At 39.5% G+C, this 16,320-nt stretch overlaps 1 long non-coding RNA gene across 1 annotated transcript; it reads left to right on the forward strand.

Annotated features, from left to right (window-relative positions):
• Window positions 1-782: 782 nt before the first annotated feature.
• LOC121160984 lies at window positions 783-13,635 on the forward strand. Its single transcript, XR_005884603.1, has 3 exons — window positions 783-914; window positions 2,065-2,287; window positions 13,509-13,635. It is a non-coding gene; the product is annotated as an uncharacterized LOC121160984 (long non-coding RNA).
• Window positions 13,636-16,320: the final 2,685 nt, after the last annotated feature.

The following is a 16,320-nucleotide window of genomic DNA, read 5'->3' on the forward strand; positions in this document are numbered from 1 at the left end:
AATTCATTTCACTTCAAAGTTGAGCTAAGGTTGATCAAGAGAAGACCATGTCAAATTATAACTAGGGACATCACTTACTAAAAAAATAGTAGAATGGAATCTAGCAACATTTATGTTTTCAAATACATTCTAGCAACGTTTATGTTTTCAAATACATTCATAGCCATTTATTCTCTAATGGAATTCATAGATGGAGAGTCAACAGATAAACTGTAGGTTGATAAAATTTACCTCCTTTGAGCATGATTGATGATATGCTTATGTGAGGCATATTGTCATACTGATACCGTGATTCAGAATTATCTGAATTTGATTGTAGTCAAATCAATTATATTGTTTTGTAATGCATATGCAAAATAATTTGTTGATTTTATGTCCATGACTTTTGACACATGTACATTTTTGTGTAAATAGCTTGCAATTTGTGTATAGAACATTTGATGCCACCTTAAACCTTCTTCATGCCACTTTGTAATTAATTTATTCATCTGATAGATCAATGTTCTCTGGAAACCACAGGTGCAAATTCTGTTAAAATTTGGTTGTCATTTTTAAAAGTATCCATTAATGAAACGTTATGTTTCTGTTGTCTCTAAATTCTCTCTTTTAGCATGATGCTTTTCAGATTCGTGAATGCTTGTGAATGAAAAAGACAATCTGTATTTTTATTAATAACAGTAATATATTCTATTATTAGGATACATTTTAGTGATGATAAATGAATTGTCTCAACATTTTTTTAAAATGTATTTATTTTTTAATTTTAAAGATAGCATCACACACACAGAGGGAAAAGTTAGAAGTCGTCCATCTATTGATTCACTCTCCAATTAGCCACAAAACCGTGGCAGGCACAGGAAGAATCAAGAATCCTGAATATTGCCTTCAACAGTGGCAGAGGCCCGTGCATTTAGGTAATTTTCTGCTCTTTCCCAAACAAAATAACAAAGAATTGAAATGAAATGAAAGTTGCCATATTTCGTCATGTATGATTCTTAGCTTGCAAAATGCCTCATTTTATCCAGTTTTTAACAATTATGATAGAATGTAAGAACTTTTTAAAGAGTTATTTGTTTTATTGGAAAGGCAGATATACAGAGAAGAAGAGAGTCAGAGAGAAAGATCTACCATCCAATGATTTACTCTCCAAGTGACCACAGTGGCCGGTGCTGCACCGATCTGAAGCCAGGATCCAGGAACTTCCTCCAGGTTTCCCATGTGGGTGCAGGGTCCCAAGACTTTGGGCCGTCCTCGACTGCTTTCCCAGGCCACAAGCAGGGAGCTGGATGTGAAGCAGGGCTGCCGGGATTAGAACCGGCACCCATATGGGATCCCGGGGCATGTTCAAGGAGAAGACTTTAGCTGCTAGGCCAGTGCACCGGGCCCATATCTTTTTTCTCTTGAACATGTATAGTTTAGGCACTAGTGTCTCTAGGTGCTTTTTTATGCCCAAGTACACTTGTCTGTGACCTATGCTAAAATTTGAGTTTCAGTTTTTCAGATATCTTTCCATGGTCTGCTTTAAAGCATTTAAAAATAATGCTTACATTTCTATTAAACTACATTGGTGCCTGCATGTAAAACAATTGACTATGGATCTGTCTGAATTTTATACTGTTTTATAGATATATATGCTTATCTCTTTGGTAAGTGTATGCACACACACATACACACACACGTATACATATATATATCAGATGGGGATATTCAGAGGTAAAATGGCATCATTGAATTCAGTTTAGATAGAAGTAGAATAGTAAAGCCATAAATAAATAAACATGACTGAGGAGAGGGCAGCTAAGAGCAAGACATAAGCTCTGTTTTTAAATGAAACAGAAATTAAACCAAAGGTAGATAGAAACGATACCGAAAATGGAGAGCTATAATGAAAACAAGAATCATAAACTCAATTTTACACACTGTACTTATGTTAGGAGTTATAAGGAGGGGATCTGTCAAAATAAACCTTCTTGATGTAGATAAAAATGACAGTTGCAAAAGGAACTTTTTAATTCAGATAAATTTCTATGCATATTGATAACTTGTCTTATGGATTCTGACCAGCAGGGTCCTATTACCACCAAGGGGTGAGGCAATGGCGTTCCTCTGCAAGAACCACCAGAGGCAGTGTGGTCCAGCATGTCTGTTTATTGCAAAGCATGCATACTCCTTTATACTCCAAGAAAAGGGGAAGCTAAAGAGGTATCTCCTGAAGACCCCCCCCCCAACCAACAACAGCACTGCAAAAGGATGGAAGGCTGGTCTCTCTGGTCTCTCCAATCTGGCTGTACGTCACATGCATCACGTATGGCTGGCAGGTACTGTGCAATTTATGTACACCATGTATGGCTCGCAGGTAACATGAGACTGCACTGACTTTTCAGAATTTCTTATCAAGGAAGTCCCAGCACAGCTCATCCAAGGACAGAGAAGGAAAGCTGGGGCACAGCCCACTACTCTTGCCTGTATGGCTAGTAATCAGTCAGGTTGAGGTTTCAGTGTGCCAGGATCATTGCCAGGTGTCCCCACATAGACCAAGCAGGCTGATATCCAGAGCTGATCTTCCAAACTTGGAGTATACTTTATATAATAAATTCTTGGTGCTTTGAATATCAATAATTTGCAGTAAATTCATGGTCACTTTATGCCCTTTCTTCCCCTTGACATGGTGTTTTCTGAGTTGAGCAACAGAAATAGTATTGCTCCCGCTTTCATATGACTTTTTAATTTGAAAATATTAAGTGTTCCGCAAGTCCCAGGCCAGGTCCATCTCCATGCTCAGAGCCCTGATTCCAGCCACTGCAAACACACAGTGAGCTGTCGCTGGAATTGCCTGAGCTCCAGAGGCTGCTCCCTTCCTGGTAAGTACACTGAGAGGGGGAATCTGGAGAACAGGGTGGGTCTGCGCCCCATCCACTGCCAACATCATGTGGTGGATGGGATTGGGAAGGGGTGACCTTAGAGTCTGAGGGGTAACTTCCAGCAGCCTCTTGGTTGCTGGCAGGTCCCAGGCCAGGCCTGTCTCCATGCTTAGAGCTCCGATTCCAGCCCACGGGAACATGTGGTAAGCTGTCTCAGGGCAGCCAGTATATCATTTCGTACCAGGCCATGCCTGTTGGCCAACTGGTGGTGAGCTCAGGGGTTTTGGGGGCTATGAGTAGCTGCTCAGGTACCTCCATGTTGAGCCCATTGTGCTTCTGGATTGTGAGTCAATCCTGAAGATTCCCAATAACAGAGTAACTTTTGCTTTGAAGGTGAGCAAGGCTACTGAGACCTGGTAGATTGGAGGAGAGGGACCAGATGATCTTTATGGGTCAGACTGATATACCAGCCTCCTTTGAGTCATGCGTAGACCTTGTTGTCACAGAACAATACTGACCACCGTACACCAGTCCATGCAAAAGCTAAGGTTGGGAGCTTGTCTGGCAGGACCAGATCCTAGTACGTGACAGAATGATGGATGAGGAGATGGGTCACATTAAGCAGGACCATGACATTGGCTAGCACACAAGAGAACCATTTCCGGGGATAGATTCTGTGGGTGATTTGTGGATCACAAACCCTGTAAAAATATTAGTCCCACTGGTTTGCTCAAGATTTGGGGTGGTGATGGACTAAGCTCAGTGTGACCAAGGAGCCAGCCATCAATCACGGGTAAAAGAACCAACAGTAGTCTGGGCTGGTCAAGGCAGCAGCACCCAAGTGTGCATCCTAAATAGGGTGTGGAGTGGGCCAGGCTGCAACATTCACCAGTTCATACGAGGCCAAATGGAAGGCCAAACTATACTGGACACTGGCCTAACATCCACTGGTATGTATGATATCTGGGTCTGGGAGTGGGTCAAGTGAAGGAACTAATGTGTAGGTTGGTTATTAAACAGGGTAGGCCAGGAAGGACCAAGCAAATCTTAGCTCATAAGCAAAAATAGAAATCAGGACGGAGCACAGGTAGTGCTGAGCTAGGCTCTTACACCCAGTGGTCTGCATGAACCAGGTACACTAAGCCAAGCATCTAAGGCAAAGGCCAAGACAGGTGAAGGGGATTCCAAGCTGAGTCAGGGCAACCACTGGCATGCATGCAATCTAAAACTGGGAATGGTCCTGGTTGGAGAGCTAAAGGGACACCCTAGCTGGGTTGGGGTTCCCACCAAAGGGAGTGGGGGCTGTGTTCTCATCTGGATATAGCTGCAGTCTCTCTTGGCACAAGTATGGACTGGGTTTGAAAGCACCAATTCGGGCTAGACTCCAGCACCATCTGGTGCTCTGGAGGGCCAGGGTAGATGTGGATGGACAAGGCTAGGTCTCTGCCCCATACTAAGCCATGTGTGAGCTGTGTTGGGGTATGGACGAGCCTTGGCTAGGCTGAAACATCCAACAGTAAGTACCAGATTGGGTTGAAGGCCAGTCAGGAAAGGCCACTGTTTCTACTAGGACAGGAAGTGGACTGAGTAGGGCTCCCTCATGGACCCACCGATCTGCATGAAATTTGGAATTGGAAGAGGTTCTGATGGAGGAGCCTGGGCAACTCCTCTGGCAGGACACAGTCCCTGCAGGTAAGCACAAGAAGCATGGAGGGAAACAGCCCAGAAGAGGTCATGGAAAGTGTCCCACTGGCATACATTTGGCATGGGTCGGGGGGCAGACCAGGCTGAACCAGTTCACATCACCCATTGGCAAATCCGAGCACCAGAATAGGGTGTGGGTTGGGCCAGGTTCGGTCGTGACACAAACCAGTGCACATTACAGAATGCCAAGGTGAGGTGAGCTATACCAGATGTGGCCACAGTACCCAAACAGTACATGTGGGAATGAGGGAAGGAGGAAGCAAGGGGGAATGTGGGCTCCCCTGCCGGTCAAACACTCCCACTGCAGAGCGTGAGTTAGGATGGGGGCAGAGCAGACCAGGCAGGGCCACCACACCTGTGGGCCTCATGGGTGCTAGATCAAAGAAAACCCAGGATGGACTGTTCCTACTGATGCAAGCAAAAATTAGAGTGAGTCAGGGTTGGTTGGGCTTTGCCACAGAGTCAGCTAGCAGAGGCTGGCACTAAGGCTGAATCTGTAAAGTTGAACTCCAGAACCTGGAGAGTATATGACCCAGGAGTGGGAGTGGCCTAGAAGGGAAATAGTGGGCACCTCCCTCTCCAGTTACTACCCCCATTGGATAGCACAAAACCAGGACAGAGGCAGAGGTGGCTAGACAGAAAGGCACCCACCAGCATTTGTGGGCTAGATAGTGAACCTGATTAGCTTGAACTAGGCTTCAGTGTCCATTGAAATGTATGAGAGCTGAATGGGATGTGGAACAGACTGAACTAGTCTGCTGTACATACTGGCAAGCATGGGACCCAGGACAGGGGTCAGGCCTGGTGGGGGTTATTGTGGGTCACTCGAACTAGGCTGCAGCTCCAACTGATTTATGTGGAGGGCCCAGTGCGTGCTTGGCAGAATCAGGCTGGACTGCAACACCCATTGGTTCCAGTAGAAGTCAGGACTGGAAACAGAACCGACCAGCAAGTGCAACCACCAACTAATTGTGATGATAGACTGTACCGGGCCCTGTACTTGCAAGTACACATCTCAGGCAAAGTCTCTTTTGGGATCTCTCCAATCGACCTGATGGACTCAGAACCCTAACCATGAAGAGAAGTGTAGGTTCCATGGTCTTCCAAGGAGTGCAGGTGCCAGAGCTGAGCCTCCTGAGAGGCTCAGATGGAGCAGTGGAGAGCATAACCAGGTGCACATGGAGGATATGGCAGTCTATCGGAACCTGTAGAGGATACCTGGCACTACAACAGAGGACAGAACAAATCAATCAACTACCCCAGCAATTTGTTGGCAGTGAAAAACTGGGCAAATGGAGACTCTAAGGTGGACTATGTCAATCAGTGGATTCTGCAATGACCTCATCGTGCTTGGAATAGTGAGATTGGCAGCTTCTCTCTTTATCTCCCCCTTTACCCCAGATAAGGAAAAATAAATGTGGAAATAATAGTCTTACCCACTTTTCTGTAGCCCTTGAACCTTTGTGCTCTAACTAACTATGTATAGATTGCCAAAAATAAAGAAAAAGAAAAGTCATGGGCTTGGGAGCTAGAAAAAAATATTAAGTGTTCACCCTGTCAGTCTGTTTTATTTTATTTTTCTTTGTATGTTTATGGGGCAATAAGGGGAAAAATGAGAAGAAGAAAAAAACAAGGAAAAACAAAGGAAAGAAAGGAAAGATTGGGCATTGAATAAACCTGGTTTCTGTTGCTTAAATCAAAATATAAGTCTTTAATCATAGAATATGGCTGTAATATATGGTTAAAAATAAAAGCAAGGTGCTTCATGATAAAGTGAATAGGTGTCCAGAATGTTAGATGTAATAAAATTACAAGCACTCACCTGTGTTGTGTTGGGAATGTGATGAGTACAATGGCGTGGCTGTAGAAAGGGTGAATCAAATGCTTAAAGGTGTCATTATTATTAAAATAACAAAGCAGGGAAAGAGATAGCAAAGATAAACTTGGACTCTATTTGCTAAATAATCAGAAGAAGAGCAAAACCAAAGTAAAAGCTGGGTAGCAGTAGAAAGCATCTGTAATATCTGTTTACCTACTTTTTCTAGAGAAATTTTCAGAAGAAAAAAGTGAGAATGTTTTGAAGAAGGTAGAGATTAATAGAACTGAAGGTTCACATTAGAATACAATAGGTTTGAACCAAATTTAATATCAGTGAGGTATTTTAAGAGGAAGGCTCAAATTTTTCAAACAGGTAATTTAAGTATAATTCAAACAGAGTTATGGAATATGTCCAAAGAGCAAAAGAAATTTTTAAATTATAGTAACAACAACAAACGGAAAGGAAATAAACAGTAGCAAGATCCCATGTCTCGGGTAGGGTTAAAAAAACAGATTTAAGGTACGTAAGTAGATAAAATATTGTAAAAGAACAAAGACATTAATCATGGAAGGTGATAATTACACTGATGCCAGAAAAGCTGACAATAAGAGGATTCTTTCTGGAAGGTTGTACAAACAGAAAATTGGATGGATAATGTACAGAAAACATATCTGCATGTATCTTGAAGTAAATTTCAGAGATGTTGGTAGAATTGCTAAATATAATTTGTTCTAAAAAGAATCAATAAGAAAATGAGAAAGCAAAAATACAATAATGTATAGTGATTAAAAACCAAGAAAGTTTTATGCAGCAAAATATAGAATATTTTTTATTCAATAGATTTAATGAACACATGTTGTAGCTAAGCACAGAATTTGGAAGACTAACAAATTCAGATAATGTACATAAATTACAGCTTGGATTTAAAAATTACTTACTGTATTTTCAATGAATATAATGAGACTTTAATTTCTCTTACCAGATAAATTGAAACCAATGCACTATTTTTTAGTCAAATCTTTTGACTCCAGTTATAGGATTTCAAAACTTAGTCACAGGAGGGACACATACCAAGACATAATTAGAAAAAAATATATACACTGTGTTGTATAAAAGGCTTAGGTTTAAAATGCTTCACAATAGTCTATGCTGTATCTTATGTAGAACTGGAAAAACAATATCTGGTGCTCCAAATCAATTTGTAGATTAAAATCTTGGTTCCTTTTTTTATCTGTATCTACATTAATATCATGCATATATATATATGTTAATGAAAAACAAATGATAAATTTCATCACTTTAGTGTTGAAAATTGATACAAATAAAGAAGACAATAGAAAATGACTTTCATCTGAAAAGTCAAAGCAGCAAATCAAAGTAAACAATATTAAGCAGTCATTGAAATATTTGAAAGTTCGTGTGAATCTATATTACCTTTAAACTTTCAACAAACTTTTTGAAGTTCCTTTATATGTGTTTCAGACTTTGATAAGTAGTATTCTTTCTTCAGAGCAATCTTATTGCAAGATGGAACAATGAGCTATACAACCATATTAGTATATTCCCACCAGGTTCTATCTAAAGCTTGTGGGTATGAACTTGAGTTTAATCTTCTATTTTTTTTTAACTTCTTTCTCTGAAAATTTCAAGATCTTGCACTGGAAATAAAGGAAATGATCTTTCGTACTCTTAAATATCCTTCCATGATTGTGTAAACCAATTGATACTCAGGCATTCATAAATATATAATATATCAACAAAAATCAACATGAAAATAATTGTAATAGAAGCAGGCTCTATTTCAGGGAACATTAGACAAAGTGAACCCTAAATACAATATGTAAGTATGGTGTAAAGGAGTCAAAAAGGAGGCTATCTTTTTCCTGTTATTATCATTATTATTATTACTATTATTTTATAATGTGGTTCCATATGCTATGGGGTTTCCCTTACTCTCTTCCCAGATTCTCTTCTCCCCCACTGATTTCCTCTACATTATTACAATAGCATAGTTCTTCATAAACAATCAGAAGACCATCATCATGCACGTGGAAAATGGCAGACAGTCTAGTATCTTATTGTCAAGATATATTTAACAGCTTCATTGGGAGTCCATCTTTGACCTGGAAACAGAGATGCAGACTGCATTGTATTCTCACAGCTGGATATGATAGTCTCCATTACGCAGTTACTGTACACTCCCTTCAATGAAAAGCAACAAAGCAAAATCAACAACAGGAAGAAAAATACAAATTTACTACACATAAAGTTAAATAAATGTTACTGAATGATTAATGTGTCATTGAAGAAATGAAAAAAGAAAATCAAGAATCTTCTTTAAGAAAATAATGCTATGGTATGACAGTGAATAATTTAATGATGAAAATGTCCTTGAAAAATGAAATTGCAAATAAAAATAACAAAATACATGATATACAGTTTCTGCTGATCTTTGTTGGTGAGCTGTATCTCCTGTAGGCAACAAATAGTTGGGATTTGTTTTTTTAATCCAGTCTACTAATCTATGACAGTTGATTAATGAATTTAAACTATTTGCATTCAGGGTTAATATGAACAGGTTGTAACTTGGTCCTGTCATTTTAGCAATGGGATGTTCATTGTTTGATTTAGTCTTCTGTTGTAATTTTACTTGGATGTTCTTCACATTTGGCTTTGATTTTGGTGGGTGTGAATCCTTTTCTCTATCTAGAGAACATCTTTAAGCATCATTTGTAGGGCAGTTCTGGAAGAAATGTATTTTTCGAGTGTTTCTTTACTGTGGAAGAATTTTATTTCATTTACAAAGACAAAGGAAAGCTTTGCTGTGTACGTTAATTCGGGCTGACAAATTTTTTTCTCTTAGAATGTGGAATATGTCACTTCATTTTCTTCTGGTTTGTAGAGTTTCCTCTGATAGGTCTGCTGTGAGTCTGTCATTCTTCCATATGTCAATTGGTTTTTATCATGTGCACATTTAAGGATCTTTTTCTTAGGTTCAATTGAAAAGAACTTGATTATCATGTGTTGTGGTGAAGATTGCTTTTGATCAATCCTGTTGGGAGTTCTGCACCCATCCTGGATGTTGTTTCCCAATTCTTTCTCTAGATTGGGGAAATTTTCTCTTATTATTTCATTAAATACATTTTTAAATTCAGCTTTTTTCTGCATAACTCTTATATTCTGTGTTATAATAATGGCTTTTATTCTTGAATACTTTTTTTAGCTTGACCCAGCTCTGCTTCCAGGTTTTTTATTGCTTCCCCATTGTGACAAGAAGTATGTTCCAATTCTGAGATCCTTTCTTCTGCCTCCTTCATTCTGTTATTGAAATTTTCCACTGACATTTAAATTTGTTATATCACATCCTTCATTTCCCAGGATTTGGCTTGATTTTGTTTCAGTATTGCTATTTCCTGTGTGACATATTCCTTAAATCATTGCATGTGCTTTTCATTGTTGATATGAAGCTTTTTAACAAGTGTTTTGAATTCTGTATCCTCCATTTTCTCTAAATATTCCTCAGTTAACTCTGAGGTTGGCAAATGCTTTTGTTCTTTTGCAGGAGATTCTTTAATAATATTCATTGGGCCCCTGTCTTTTCTTTTGCCCTTGGTCATTATAGTTCTGGTTAGCAGATACTTCTCCTTAGTGAAAGTTTCTAAGCTGTGTCACCCACAGGTCTACATTTCAATTTTACGTACTGTGGTTGGTATGTGGCTCTTTCTTTGCAATCTCTGCACCACTCTTTCCAGCCAGTCTCACATCTGTGCCCTGTGTTAGACATTCACCACGGTCTCTGTAGCCCCAGTTCCTGGCTTTCTATTCTCCCCCTGCTTTCATTCCATGCTCTGACTGCACTATTATCTATACAAAGTTTCTCCCACTTCTGGGTTGAGCCATTCCAAGGATTAGGGAGACACCAGATGTCCTAAATAGCTAGGTTGTTGGTGGTGCTGATATTGCCAGAACCTGCTGCCTATTATCTCCAGCTCAACAGATGTATAACTCACTGTTGTCCTTCAATTTTTTTTTTATTGGAAAGTCAGATATACACAGTGGAGGAGTGACAGAGAGGATCTTTTGTCCATTGATTCACTCTCCAAGTGGCCACAATGGGTGGAATTGAGTTGGAGCTGAACCATAGCTAGGAGCCAGGAGCTTCTTCCAGCTCTCCCACACAAAGAGTTCCAAGACTTTAGGTCATCCTCAACTGGTTTCCCAGGCCACAATTAATCCCTGCAGTCTTTGTCACACTGTAAAAAATGGCACCTGATATGCCACTGGTGAAGTTCTGGATCTGCTGGCCATTAAGTCTGGGGGTTACCCAGACCTATTTTTAGTGGATCCTAGAGGATGCCACATTAGTGCCATGCACTGAGCAGAAATATATCCATTCCCAGTTTAGTGCATGTGCAGTCCTTTCTTATAAGCGTTGCCTCCCTACAGAAATGGGTACGTAATGTGGCTCTGGTGAGGGTCTGGGCTGTGAAATCCCCCCTGTTCCTACACCATCTGTTTGGGATCTGCTACTGCTGTATCTGCTCCTTTTGAATCAAACAAACCAGTAGAATGGACAGTTTTTTGCTTGGGTTCACCTGCTGAACTCATGGTGAACTCTGCTTCCTATCTGGCTGCTGGTGGAGCTCTGGCAAAGAGTGGAGCTCAATTTGCTGCTGACTAACTGCCACTGGAGTTTCTGGTCGCTGCAAAACCATGCTGTTGTTTCTGCTACTTTCCTGTGCCCATCAGTCTCCAGTTGCCCCTCTGCCGTCAGTCATTCCTCTCCTAGTTCATGGATTGTGCCCTCTCTGCTTCACCCTGACTACCAATTCTCTGTTTAAATATGTCTTTATCTTATTCCATCATCTTGATTCTACCAGGGGCTGGCTTTTTTATCTATTTATTTATTTGTTTGTTTTGTTTTTATTGGAAAAGCAGATACGCAGGGAGGAGGAGAAACAGAGAGGAAGATCTTCTGTCAGATGGTTCACTCACCAAGTGACTGCAATGGCTAGGGCTGTGCTGATCAGAAGCCAGGAGCCAGCAGCTCTTCTGGGCCTCTCACGCGGGTACAGGGTTCCCATTCTTTGGGACTGCTTTCCCAGGTGACAAGCAGGGAGCTGGATGGGAAGCAGGGCCACTGGGATTAGAACTGGAGATCATATGGGATCCTGGAATGTGCAAGGTGAGGACTTTAACCACTATGCTATCACCTCAGGTCCCAGAGGCTGGCTTTTAAAGAGAATGTTTCTGCCCAGATTTTTACTCATGTCCACTATGCCAATAAGAAGCATAAAGATGTAATTAGGTGGAAAATGGTTAATCTGATTGGTTGATACTTAAAACTGAACACAGGTCACAGTTTTATTTTCAGGAATGTTAAATGAAATATGCCTATGTATCTTGGTAGTCAAAAATAAAATTATGCCAGAAATAGGCCCCCCAAGTGGTTGCTTACTTTTGTTTCATTTGTTGGTTTTTTCTAGACAAACTGAGCATAGAGAAGTATGTGCACAACCTCTAGTCAAAAAACAGTTGTCAGAGTATATTTATGTTTTAGACCCAATTATTACTGTGTGAGGAGGGTTCACTGCCTGATAATGATCTAAGAATCAACCTGTGATATCTCACTTTTGAGAAGAGAAAGGGTTTATTCATATGATTCACCAACAATGCAGGCACAAGTATGAGCCTTTTTTTTTTCTTAAATTTATTTATTTAATGATACAGTTGCATGAGCTCGGAGATTCCCCCTCCCTCCTTCCCCATTATCCACATCCTCTTCCCCTACTGATTTCTCCTATATTATTACAATAGTACAGTCCCTCCAAAACAGTCACAAGTCTGTCATTCTGCTATTTATGTGTATCCTACCTTTTATGTATAAGAGGAAAATGTTATAGATTATGGAGTTAAAGTTGATATGACAATCATCTCTGAGGACAATATTTGTTAGTAGGGCTTAGGATCAAACCATTTCTGTTAAAGTTTAGTACGTTAGGCACTAGACTGCTTTTCCTTTTTCAGAGGACCCCTCACGGTTGGACAGGCTCTGACATTTATGTTCCAGCTGTTGTCCAGTTTAGATTTCAATATCTTCTACATTTATTTAGTTCCTTTTATGCCTAAATGACCAACTTTAAACAATTCTGCTGGGGAAAGAACACTAATAATTATGACCATAGTTTTAAAGCTGGAATCTGGTAAAGCCTAGGGCGGGAAAGGACAGGAAATTTCAGAGAGGAAGCTTTGAGTTTCTGGAGTTTCCCAAGGAAACCCAACTAGGGGACAATATAGTTAAGGGAGCATCCCTTCAAAAGTCATATTTTAGGCTCAACTTGTCTTAGATCTATCAAATATAAATTACATTTACATGCATACAGGTGTTTCTGTATGTGTGTTTATACTGGTGTTAAGAATTCTAGGATTGAATATTTGACCAGATTAGACATAAAATTGTTTTCTTTTTTTTTTCTAATGAAAGAGAAGGCATTGGTGAGCTATAGCATAGGAAAAAAGAAAGTTTTTGAATTACCAAATTAGTCCAAATTTGTAATCAAGTACTTATAGAAGTCAGAGCTCTGTGTGATCCTGGAATATTTTAAGTAAAATAAATAATGCATAAGGGAATTGGTCAGGTAGTTAGATGAATCTATCTTTGTTGAAGAACATAGGGAGAGAAGTTGATAGGCTTAGGACCTTCAATTCCCAGCTCAAGACCTCACGAAAGACTTAAAAACGTCTGACCGTCCTAAGCAAAACCTTTGTGTCCTATAGGTATAAGGTCAAGATTTCTGAAAAAAATAAAACCAAAGTCACAGTTTGCAAGTGACTTAATTAGAATGCAAATGAAATTTCCAAACTTACAAAGTCACCTTTTCAAAGTTAGGCATTGAGTGAAGAGGAATATAATTCTGACACTAGAAATAAAACACTTGAATGAGTTTCAGTGGAAGTGGGGATCTCCATATGCTCTCAAGCTATAAAGTATCAGTCCCTAAATTTTGTTGAATCCTTTGTCATTAGAAACATACTTTTGAGTTTATAAGAACTGATCATCTTGGTTGTCCACAAGAACATGCAATTCCCTCTGTGATTTCTGAGACACAGCTGTATTTCCACAGAGCCTACCTTAACCAACACTCCCTGAAGAATTCAAATGATGACTAGCACAAAAGAGTGAAGAATCAAGTTTTGGGCCTGGCACGGTGGTGCAGTGGTTAAGGTCCTCGCCTTGCATGCCCGGGATCCCATATGGGCGCCGGTTCTATCCCGGCAGCCCCGCTTCCCTTCCAGCTCCCTGCCTGTGGCCCAGGAAAGCAGTCCAGGACAGCCCAAAGCTTTGGGATCCTGCACCCGCGTGGGAGACCCGGAAGAGGCTCCTGGCTTCGGATCGGCATAGCATTGGCCATTGCGCTCACTTGGGGAGTGAATCATCGGATGGAAGATCTTCCTCTCTGTCTCTCCTCTCTGTATATCCACCTTTCCAATTAAATAATAATAATAATAAAAATAAATCTTAAAAAAAAGAATCAAGTTTTGTTTTAACCCATGAGAAGGACCTTAGATATGGAAAGGGTATATATGTTATTCTGTCTAGACTTCTACAAAAAATACCATAGATCATGTGTCTTAAAACAACAGGAATTTATTCTTACAATTCAGTAGACTAAGAAGTCTAAGATCAAGACAGTGCCGGAATCAGTGTCTGGAGAAGACTTATTTAATAGTTCGGAAATCCGTGTCTTCACAAAAAAGCTTCAACCATAGTATGCTATGAGAAACTAATCCCATTCATAAGGTCTCTTTCTTCATGTAGTAATTGTCTGCCCAAAGTTTCCTGTCCTTTTGTAGCATCATCTTGGGGTTTAGAATTTTCCCAAATTTTAAGGGGTGAGGGAAACATTCAGACATCAGCATGACAGAATGGAATATGTCACTGAAGCTAGGGGCATTGAATCTCTAAATTCTGTAGCATTTTGTATTTCAATGCAAGTAGTTTTTCTGTCCTTGTCTAAGGACATTCATTGGAATCTTTCTTTGTCTAAAAATTTGTAATAGACTCCCAAACTATAGTATCCAAAATATGGTATCATTTGCTGAATTTCCTCAAGGACTAACCCAGTGGTTGAATTTCTACAGGAACTATCCTTACTAACCTGTGCATTAAAACCTGAAATTTGACTTGAACCTCAGCAGCCTTCAAAATTGAAGTAAATGCAATCTACAATATGATGCATTACACAAGAAACGAGCTACATGTTGCTTTTTTTTTTCTGATTTAAGTAGGTAACAGTCATTGGAAAGTATTGGCATAAAATAGTCAGGGTAAGAGATCAAGGTGACTAGCAGTTCAGGCTAGAAAGGTTTAACTGACTAAATAAATTCCTAAGCAGAGACTATGGATTTAGTATTGAAGCCGAAAAGTTCAGGAAGGTTTCTAAAGCTTTGCTTGATTGCCATATAGAAAAACTGGAAGATTAGAAGTTGATTGGTATATTGTAGGGGAATGCATATAAATGCTCAGGATATAAGAATTTTTAAAATATTTTTATTTGAAACAGAGTTAAAGAGGGAGTGTGTCTCTGACTTCTGGAGCTATTTCCCTAATGGAGCTGCATGCAGTGATAATCTTGCCTTCTTTTCCAGCAGTAGGTGGAACATTGATAGACAATGATATGATATACCAACAAAGACATGAACCATAATGCTACTGCATACTTTTTTAAAAATGCATTCATTTTTATTGAAAGCCAGGTTTACAGAGAGAAGGAGATACAGAGAGAAAGATCTTCTGTCCACTGGTTCGCTTCCCAAGTAGCCACAAAAGCTAGAACTAAGCTGACCTGAAGTGAGAAGTCAGAAGCTTCTTCTGGTCTTCCCCATGTGTACAGCATCCTAAGGCTTTGGGCTGTCCTCTTCTGCTTTCCCATGCCATAAACACAGAGCTGGAAGGGAAGTGGAGCAGCTGGGGTACAAACTGGCACCCACATGGGATCCCAGTCCACACAAGGTGAGGACTTTACCCACCAGGCCATCATGCAGGAGTTACCAGATAGGGAAGAAGTTTTGGCTAGCTATACATTCAGTATGCTAAAATATTCATGTTAAATAGTAGTATAGTGAAATTGTCTACCTGCTGTTATTTGATAGACAAAGTAATGAAAGCAAAAGAAGAATTTAGGGTTCTAATTCCTAACTCAAATAAAACATAAATAATCTGAAATTTTCTATGTATGTAATGAAGAGTATTGTCTTTTTGTGAATTATAAACATAGATGTCTAAAAGCTAAACCAAGATCTCATCTTATTAGTGGCCAAATTATATTACAAATTGATCAGAACTCCCAATCTCTAAGTGAGGGCATTGTGCCGGATAAAACACAAAAGAACAGGAAGGCGTGTATGAGAAGATTCTGAGCAAGTTGGAGTTACTGGAAAACTGAATTTGCCATCACAAAACTGTTCCTATTTCTATCTTAGGTGATTTACTCTGCTGTAAGTACCAACAGTAGCCTCTGCCAGGTATTTGCTTTGCAGAAATCTCCTAAATTTCCCCATGATTTATCCAGACACTATCTCTGCTTCCTGACTTAACTGGACTCGAGTACAACCATCTTTCATGTGCCAGAGTCCTCTGGAGATAGCAAAATTTGGAAATTTCCAAATCCTGCATATAAAAAATTTTCTCCTACTATGTATGCATCTCCTCTTGCATGTTTTAAATAATGTGTCACCTAAGATATTCAAAACAATGCAATCATTGCATTTCCATATAATTATAGATATAAATACATAGTTTTTAATATAATATTATTTATAGAATAATGATAAAACTGTCTACCAGTTTAATAGAGAGGCAATTTACATGGATTATTTCTATCAATATTGAATCTGTGAATACTAAATAGATTTGCATATATTTTAAAGAGGTTT

The sequence above is a fragment of the Ochotona curzoniae genome, unplaced genomic scaffold (genome assembly GCF_017591425.1).
Source record: "Ochotona curzoniae isolate NIBS_2020 unplaced genomic scaffold, NIBS_Ocur_1.0 contig_4612, whole genome shotgun sequence".
NCBI classification, from domain to species: Eukaryota; Metazoa; Chordata; class Mammalia; order Lagomorpha; family Ochotonidae; genus Ochotona; species Ochotona curzoniae.